General features: G+C 43.4%; 1 protein-coding gene and 1 non-coding gene across 3 annotated transcripts in view; one reads left to right on the top strand and one right to left on the bottom strand.

Annotated features, from left to right (window-relative positions):
• Window positions 1–9,160, top strand: part of TMEM185A (transmembrane protein 185A) — a 41,855-nt gene that overhangs the window by 1,160 nt on the left and 31,535 nt on the right. The window lies entirely within an intron of this gene.
• Window positions 6,812–6,883, bottom strand: TRNAY-AUA (transfer RNA tyrosine (anticodon AUA)). The gene has a single exon. It is a non-coding gene; the product is annotated as a tRNA-Tyr (tRNA).

Here is a 9,160-nt window from a genome sequence, read left to right as displayed (position 1 = left end):
TCATATTTGCTGGTTGGAAGCCACGCATTTGATGAACCTTTCCTATGCTGGGTCCTGGGCTGGGAGCTTCAGATACTGGGAGGGCCCATGGGAATGGAGAAGGGCAGGGAAATAGACGATTTATGGCAGTGTGCAGTGTTGTACGGAGAAGGCAATGGCACCCCACTCCAGTACTCTTGCCTGGCAAATCCCATGGACGGAGGAGCCTGGTAGGCTGCAGTCCATGGGGTCGCGAAGAGTCGAACACGACTGAGCGACTTCACTTTGACTTTTCACTTTCATGCATTGGAGAAGGAAATGGCAACCCACTCCAGTATTCTTCCTGGAGAATCCCAAGGACGGGGGAGCCTGGTGGGCTGCCATCTGTGGGGTCGCACAGAGTCGGACACGACTGAAGCGACTTAGAAGCAGCAGCAGCAGTGTTGTACTGTGGCAGCCCAGGAGAGACCACTGTCCAGGCTGCTTGTGGGGGATGCAGGGAAGTCTTGGGGGAGAGATAGAGGATGAGTGTGTGTGTGTTGGGAGTGCCATCTCCTTAGGGATGGTGACGTTTTAAGCTGCAAGCCACTGTGACTTCCTGAGTGCTCTTACTCCTCTTTGAGCACTGTCCTGTTCATCTTCTGTCTAGTCTGAAGTGCCAGTGTGCCCATCCCAGTGCAGTCATTATCACTGTTGGCCTTCAAGATGCTCTGCATAGAGGAGCTTGTTGAGAGCAAGTAGCAGAGAACTGACTACATGCACCGCCTTCCTCTGCTGCTCCTAGGTAGGGGTTAGGGTTGATCTCCGGGATAGCAGAGTTGAATAGGCCTTGTGTAGCTACACTGTTTGGTGATGGTGATGAGAACGATAAGATCTGAATTGTTTTGTGTCCTTGGGCCACTCACTTATCTGTTTTATTGGTAGCAGAATAGGGAGGCCAATTTAATGATTGATTGCAAAGCGCTTTACAAATAGAAAGCTCCAGGACAATTTTGCAAGGTGACAAGAGCATTCTAAAGCTACAAAGAGCTGCCTGGAGTGATGGAACTAACAGTTGGCGAAGCAAAACCATGCTGCACAGATAACGTCCTTAACCACTTTTTTCGGTAGCTTCTCCCCTTGCCCCCCAAAATTTGCACATGAAAATTATAATCAAATACCAGCTATCTAAAGGCTTCCCAGGTGGCACTAGTGGTAAAGAACATGCCTGCCAAGGCAGGAGACCTAAGAGACGTAGGTTCGAGCCCTGGGTTTGAAAGATCCCCTGGAGGAGGAAATAGCCACCTAGTTCAGTGTTCTTGCCTGGACAATCCCCATGGACAGAGGAGTCTGGCGGGCTACAGTCCACGGGGTCACAAAGAGTCAGACACAACTAAAGCGACTTAGCACACACACATGCACCAGCTATCTAAACAGGTTTATAGTAAACATCACCATATTTGTCAGCCCTTTAGTTCTCCCAGGATTGAGATGCACAACTCTCTGGGAAGTGTAAAGGTGTGGTGGGTCAGTGGAAGTGAGCAGTGTTTCCTCACGGTGGAGACTGCTGAGACAGTGGCCAGCTCACGTTGGCAGCTGCCAGTTTTCAGCTGGCAGTGTGTTATGTCTCACGGGCATACCTTGTTTTTGACACTGTTCTGTCATTTTTAGTCTTGCTTCATGCCAAGGAGGACCTGCCAGAGAGCTCAAAGCAAGCTGAGGGCTGTGCCAGGGCCTCCAGCTTTGCCCCCTGCCTGGGATTCAGAGCCCATTCCACACCTGCCTCCTAGCCCAGCACCTTGGCACACACTGTTCTCTTTGTTGGGAATGTTCCCCTCTCCTCCTGACCTAGTGAACTCCTGTTTCTCTTTGAGGTCTCAGCTCACTTGTTGCTTGCTGAGGGCAGCTTTTCTGCCTTCCCCAACCAGCCCACTGAGCCCTGTTTGTACCCCTGTGCATAGAGTGCTGTGCTCCTCCTCCATGCACTCCTCTGGACCCTTGTGTTTGTCTGTGTGCTTGTGTGATTAATGCCTGTCTGCCCCGTGAAAAGACAAATGTAGCTCTGTCAGGGCAGGCACTTGACTCTGTGCATTATGGTAGCCTGCCTACCTGACTCAGAAAGTGTTTGTGGGAGGGATGGATGAATGAATGAACAACTCACTCTGTAGAGTCACTGTCTTCCTCATGGTCTGCGGCCTGGTTCTCTTTCTTCTCACCCCCTTCCCTCCTTCAGAATGCAGCCCTTCCATCAGAGAGCTGGGAACACCGTGACACCAAGCAGACTGTGGCTGCCTTGACTTTGCATATTGTGTGTGTCACAGGAATAGTCACTGTCAATAGTCAAGGCAGGGGCCATGACTCCAAATCTCCTTTCCAGCCTTTTGATCTTGGTGAGTCTGAATCTGCTGCTGTATTGCCAACCCTCTGGGAAGTGGCACAGACAGAATGATTCACAGCTGTCAACACTCAGATGTGCAGGACTGCCAGCTGACCTTCTGCCTAGTTGCATCTGGCTCAGAACTGGTTGATCATGAGCTTCTTTTTAGTTACAGAGGTTAAGGCTTGCTGGTAATTAACAAAAGGGAGCTGCCTGGCCTTTAAGAGGTGTTTGTAAAGTACATGTAAAGCATTCCTTCATCAAACATCTCCCTGGTTCCTGCTGCATGCCAGAGATGTGCTGGGTGCTCAGAGTACAGTTGTGAATGGGATGTGGTCCCTCACCACGCTCCTCAAGCCCAGCAAAAGAAGCAGAAATGGAAACAGATTAAAATTCACACAGGATGAAGCATTCCAGGGACAGGAACCTAAGAACCATATGCTGTGGGAACATGAGGGGCAGAGCCACGAATTCTGTCTAGCTCAATAGGGAGGGTTCCACAGCCTGGTCCTGAAGAATAGAATTATAGGCTTTTGTCAGACCAGAGGGCAGGGAGAGTATCTTAGGAGGGATGAAGTATGCAGAGGTGCAGGGTCATGGGAAGGCCTGGTGTGTTAAGACAGTGGTGAAAGGTCAGTGTGGTAGGGACATTGCAGACAACGCCCATCATGTGATTTTAAAATACTGTATCTACATAGTGCTCACAATTCCTGTAAATATTTTTGGCACATTACTGTTTGTTTTTTTTTTTAATGATGCATCAGTGGTGAGTGTATGTTGGTACTGTTAATGAACTCCTAACCTCCCAAATGTCTGTTTATCTGTCGTTCTGTCATCTCAAATTACCTATAGTAAGAAAACCCTGTTGATTATAGTGAGGTTATTATTAATAATAGCTATGACTTATGCGACACCTACCACGTGCCAGGCACAAAGTCAGTGCTCTGTACCCATTATCTTGAATCTTTATAGCAGCCCTGTGAGTTTGATATCAGCCTTGTTTTGTAGAGTCTTAGCTTGTGACTTCCCTAAAGCCACACAGGCAACAAGGGGCCAAGTCAGGATTCTAAGAGGTTGGTCTCCTTCTGAAGCCTTTGCTTTTGGGTAGACCATGCATGCCCCCCCCCTCTAATTTAGTGACATGCCCCCCACCCCAACCATGGCACAGTAGGTCCAATATACTAAGGAGCCTTCTATTTATGAGTGGTAATTAAACAAAGCAAACCTTGTGTTTGAGCTGACACATCCAAATGAGTGTTATCTTTCAAAGAAGTTACTTAGGGAAAAGGTAAATATATACCTGTTGCATTGCTCATACCCCTTGTTACTCATCTGAAATTTTCCTTTGAAGCAAATCATCTAAGAAAATCTATCTCACTGCTTTATAATCATATACAATTGTTTAACCAAAATAGTGCCACCTAGTTTGATCACATTTCCTATTCACCAAACTTAGCTCTGACTGACTTTTGGCCATTTCCAAAAATCCACTGTCAATGAAGATTTGGCACCATTGAGGGTATTCAAAAGAACAGACTGTGGGTTCTCAAGGCAAGTCCAGGAGGAAAGGTCCAAAGATGACTTGAGCAGTCAAGTGAGATTAATGCCCTGCCTCCCAGGGGGACTGTTTAAATGAGAACAGTCACTTGAATGCAGAATTTCTGGTTTCGAAAATATCATTCCCATTACTTGCTAATTACACACACATTTTTCTTGGGTACTAGTTCTTTGAAGAGCAGGATGGTGAGGGGCTCGATAAATGTGCAGATTGTTGGGTACAGAGAGAGATGAGCCATTGGGAACTCTGTTATGGGGGAGAGACAGTGGATTGGAGCCGTTTTAGATAGTTTCCTAGGACTTTGGAAGTGAAGCTTCCCAATATTGAGCTTGGGGTTTCCATTTGCGTTGCTAGATCATAGGTCATGCCTGTACAAGGAGACTAGAATTTAAGATGAAATCCCTGAACTCTGGAGATAGGCTCTTTATAACTGACGATTTGTACTTTGTCACCTATTACCTAATAGTGAGTAAAATGATTGCTAAGTGAGCTTGTTACAACTGGTTTCTTTGGCCATACTAGAGGTAAAATTCATCATTTACAGGCACTTTCTTATCCCCTTATCTTAATGAGTGGATATATGAGCAACCTAGTGTGGAGAGAGTGACCCCCACCCCACAACCACAAAGCTGGGAAACAGTTCCCACAGTCCTGGGTTCTATCTAGTCCTCCTCAAAAGTCATTTGCTTTTATTTGGCTTTTGTGTGTTGCCAGTAAATGACTAAATTTTGTAAGGTTCTGCTCAGTGTAAGAGGTGCAGTTCCTTTAAAATGTTGGGAGAGTGTCAGCAGCTTGTCAATTGGAGCCATTCTCTGAAGTTATAGACAGATGCTAACAGGGATGTGTCACCCAGAGCATGTATGTGTGCCTGCTTCAGGTAAAGCCAGTGGCTTTCACTGGAGAAAACTATGAGTTCAGTTGCATTCTTTTGACTTGTAGAAAACAAAATACTAGAACTTTATACTCACAGTGTCATCTCTTTATTTGGTATATTCCCTCCGTCCCTAAATCCTTTTCCCCTTGCTCCAAGGTGGAGAGAGGGGATTTGAGCCTTAAGCAGAGAGCTCCGTGTACATTTCAGAGAGGATGCTAGCTTTGTAGTTTGACTCATGTGACTCTACTTAGTGATCTTGTATTGACATTACAGATTCAGATGAGAGTGTAGTAAATCCATTTTTAGGGTGTAATTGGAAGAGTGAAATTGAGGAAGTGGTGGTTCGATGCCAGAATATCCACTGGAACCTCCATTTGCTGATTGGTAGGGAATTGAGCAGTCTGTTTTTATACTTGGATTCTGGTCTGAAAGTTTCTTGAAAAGTAACTCATACTAGTTTAGGCTTTTTTTTATTTTTAATGATTTTTTTTTTATCGTGGTAAAAGTCACAGGATATAAAACATACTGTTTTAACAGTATTTATCTGTTCAGGTCAGTGGCATTAAGTCTGTTTACATTGTTGTGCAACTGTCACCATCATCCATCTCCTGAATCTTTCACCTTCCAAAGTTTAGACTTTTTTAAAAAAGTAAACTTTCTTATCACTGTGTTACTGCTGTGTCATCATGTCTTCCTGCCAATCAGCTTTGAAATTTCCTATTTAATAGGCAGTCGTATTTTTCACATGGGTTTAAATGTATTGGTATTGTTGAGATACTCTTCTTTTTCTTCCCAGTTAAAAACGTGTATAAATTCAACATTTTATAATTTCTGATGGTATTAATTTGTTTTATTTGATTGACTCTGGAGTTGTTTGTTTTTTCAAAGAGCCAGCTATTCATGTTACTTATTGATTTCATTTTGGTTCCACATTTCTACTTCTACTTTTATTATTTCCATATTTTGGCTTCTTTGCTTTTTTCCCTTAAAATTATTGATCTTTCTTATTTTAGGCCTGTGATAGCAGAATGATGACACCTGTCCCCCAAATATGCCCACATCCTAATCCTTGGAACTTCAAAACACATTCCATTACACAGTAAAGGGAAATTAAGGTAACAGCTGGAATTATGGTTGCTAATCAGCTGACCTGAAAATAGGGGAGATTATTCAGGATTTTCTGGCTGGGCCCATTATCCGAGGTCTTAAATGTAGAAGAGGGAGGCAGAAGAGGAAGTCAGAGTGAGTCAGTGTGGGGAAGAGTGCTGGATCTTTGAAACTGGAGCTGGGGGTTACTAGCCAGGTCTGAAACAGCTTCTGTGTGTGCATGTGCTAAGTCGCTTCAGTCGTGTCTAACTCTGCAACCCTATGGGCTGTAGCCCATCAGGCTCCTCTGTCCATGGGATTCTCCAGGCAAAACACTAGAGTGGGTTGCCATGCCCTTCTCCAGGGGATCTTCCTGACCCAGGGATCGAACCTGCATCTTTTATGTCTCCCACATTGGCAGGCAGGTTGTTTTCACTAGAGCCACCTGGGAAGCAGCCTCTTGAAGCTGGTAAGACAGGGAAACATTCTCTCATAGAGCCTCCAGGAGGCTCAGAACCCTGGTGACACCTTGATTTTCATCCAGTCAGACCATTTCAGACTTTTGACATTCAAAACTGTAAAGATACTGTGTGTGCTTTTTAAGCCACTAAGTTGGTGCTAATTTTGTATGGCTACAATAGAAAACCGATACCACAACACTTCATCCTCTTTAGATTTTTCTAACAACAGTATTTGAAGAAGTTATATTTTGTTATTATTTGTTATTATAAATTATTATTTGTCCTCTTGTAAGGTCACCTTTTTTCCTTGATATTTTTAGTTTTTCATGTAATAGACCCAGAGCTCTTAATATCCCTTTGAAAAGTAAAAGTGAAGTCCCTCAGTCGTGTCCGACTCTTTGCAACCCCATGGACTGTAGCTCGCCAGGCTCCTCCGTCCATGCAATTTTCCAGGCAAGAGTGCGGGAGTGGGTTGCCATTTCCTTCTCCAGAGGATCTTCCCGACCCAGGGATCGAACCCGGGTCTCCTGCATTATAGGCAGACGCTTTACCATCTGAGCCACCAGGGAAGTCTAATATCCCTTAAATTATGTCAAAAATTATTAAATACTTTTCCAACATTTTAATTTTCATTATTTCCACTACTCTTTCTTTTTTTTTTTTTTGCCTTACAGCTACTGAATTTATTTATTTTTTTCTAATTTTATTTTATTTTTAAACTTTACATAATTGTATTAGTTTTGCCAAATATCAAAATGAATCCGCCACAGGTATACATGTGTTCCCCATCCCGAACCCTCCTCCCTCCCCCCTCCCCATACCATCCCTCTGGGCCGTCCCAGTGCACCAGCCCCAAGCATCCAGCATCGTGCATCGAACCTGGACTGGCAACTCGTTTCCTACATGATATTTTACATGTTTCATTGCCATTCTCCCAAATCTTCCCACCCTCTCCCTCTCCCACAGAGTCCATAAGACTGTTCTATACATCAGTGTCTCTTTTGCTGTCTCGTACACTGGGTTATTGTTACCATCTTTCTAAATTCCATATATATGCATTAGTATATTAAGTAATAGAACTCTTTTAGGGAAGATAATGTATTTAGCTTACAGGGTTTACTCTCCCCCACCTCATTTATTTTTTTGTTTATAGTCTGAAACTCCTTTGGAAAATTTTTGCCTCCACGTGTTATCTAATTTACCTAAGAACCTTGTGTTTGTCATTGTCCTTGCATTTGTTAATGTTCTAATCCACTTTTTTCTTTTAAAAATCCTTTCTGTTTTCCAGTCCATTGTTTCTGGTACTGATATATGTAGCTGAGGGCTTTGGTTGACAAATTGGTTCTGATTTTCTAGATTGTGTGATATCCCCCTGTGCTATCAGAGAGAAAAAGTTCTCTCACCTGCTAACTTTGTGTTTCTACTAGCTCTTGAATCTCCCTCAAACCCTTTTCTTTTCTGAAGTCTAGGAACATCATTCTTCTCTTGGCATCTTGCACTTGTAGCGCTCTCCCTGGGTGGCGGCTTGTAAAGGCCTCTCTCCTTGTTTCTGAGCATGAATAATCATAACTAACATATATTTAGTGCAGGAGTTATCAAACTGTTTTTCACAGACCCCCTTGGGGCCTTGAGAAACTTGCCAGGGATCTGCAAGGTCAGAACTATTTTCATAATAATATGAAGACAGCTTTCGCTGGGTTGCCATTTCACTCTGGTGAGTAAACTGCTGGCACCTGAGCACAAATCAAGCTGGTGCCAGGAAAAGTGAAAGTGAAAGTTGCTCAGTCGTGTCCAACTCTTTGTGACCCCATGGACTATAGTCCATGGAATTCTCTAGGCAAGAATACTGGAGTGGGTTGCCATTTCCTTCTCCAGGGGATCTTCCCTACCCTGGGATCGAACCCCAGTCTCCTGCATTGCAGGCAGATTCTTCACCATCTGAGCCACCAGGGAAGCCCTTCTGATAAAATAGGTTGTGATAACAACTAATGTGCTTTTTTTGTTGCTATAATATAGTGAAATGTGTCAGCATTTAAAGATCTTCATTACTCAGTGCACTAATATTTTCTGGTTGACCTATATGGAGTTAAAATCATGCAAGGATAAAAGATTCATTCAAAGTGCAAGAGAGACCAGTGTATTTTAATGTAGCAGACTATAAAAAGTTCACTGAAGAAATTCCCTTGTGGTTAGGACTCTGTGTTTCATTGCTAAGGGCACGGGTTCAGATCCTACTTGGAGAACTAAGATCTTGTAAGCCTTGCAGCATGGTCAAGAAAAAAAGTTTATTGATGGTGTTTCAGACTCCACATCAAGGAACCACCACTTATTGAGTTTTGGTGTCCTACTGAAGAAAAAAAATCCACCATTGTCTCAAAGACCAATTAAAATACTCAGTTTTTTTCTGATGACATATCTGTGACATCAGCTCTTCTTCACATGCTTGAACCCAGACAACGTCAACAGAATGAATGCAGACATAAATATTATAATCTAGGTATCTGCTATGAAGCCAAACATTTTATTTTTTCTGATTTTTAAAAAAATTTTATTTGAAGGATAATTGCTTTACAGTATTGCATTGGTTTTTACCAAAGAGAAACATGAATCAGCCATAGGCTTACCTATGTCCACTCCCACTTGAACATCCTTCCCACCTCCCTCCCCATCCCACTGCTCTAGGTTGTTATCCAGCCCTGGTTGGAGTTCCCTGAGTCACACAGCAAATTCCCATTGGCTATCTATTTACATATGATAATATATGTTTCCATGTTACTCTCTCCATACCTCCCACTCTCCTTCCCCAACCCAGGTGTGTCCATAAGTCTGTTCTCAATGTCTGTGTC

Source organism: Bos indicus, chromosome X (assembly GCF_029378745.1).
Source record: "Bos indicus isolate NIAB-ARS_2022 breed Sahiwal x Tharparkar chromosome X, NIAB-ARS_B.indTharparkar_mat_pri_1.0, whole genome shotgun sequence".
Lineage (NCBI taxonomy): Eukaryota > Metazoa > Chordata > Mammalia > Artiodactyla > Bovidae > Bos > Bos indicus.
Note: the sequence above shows the minus strand (reverse complement) of the source record. Positions and strands in the feature narration are given on the sequence as shown.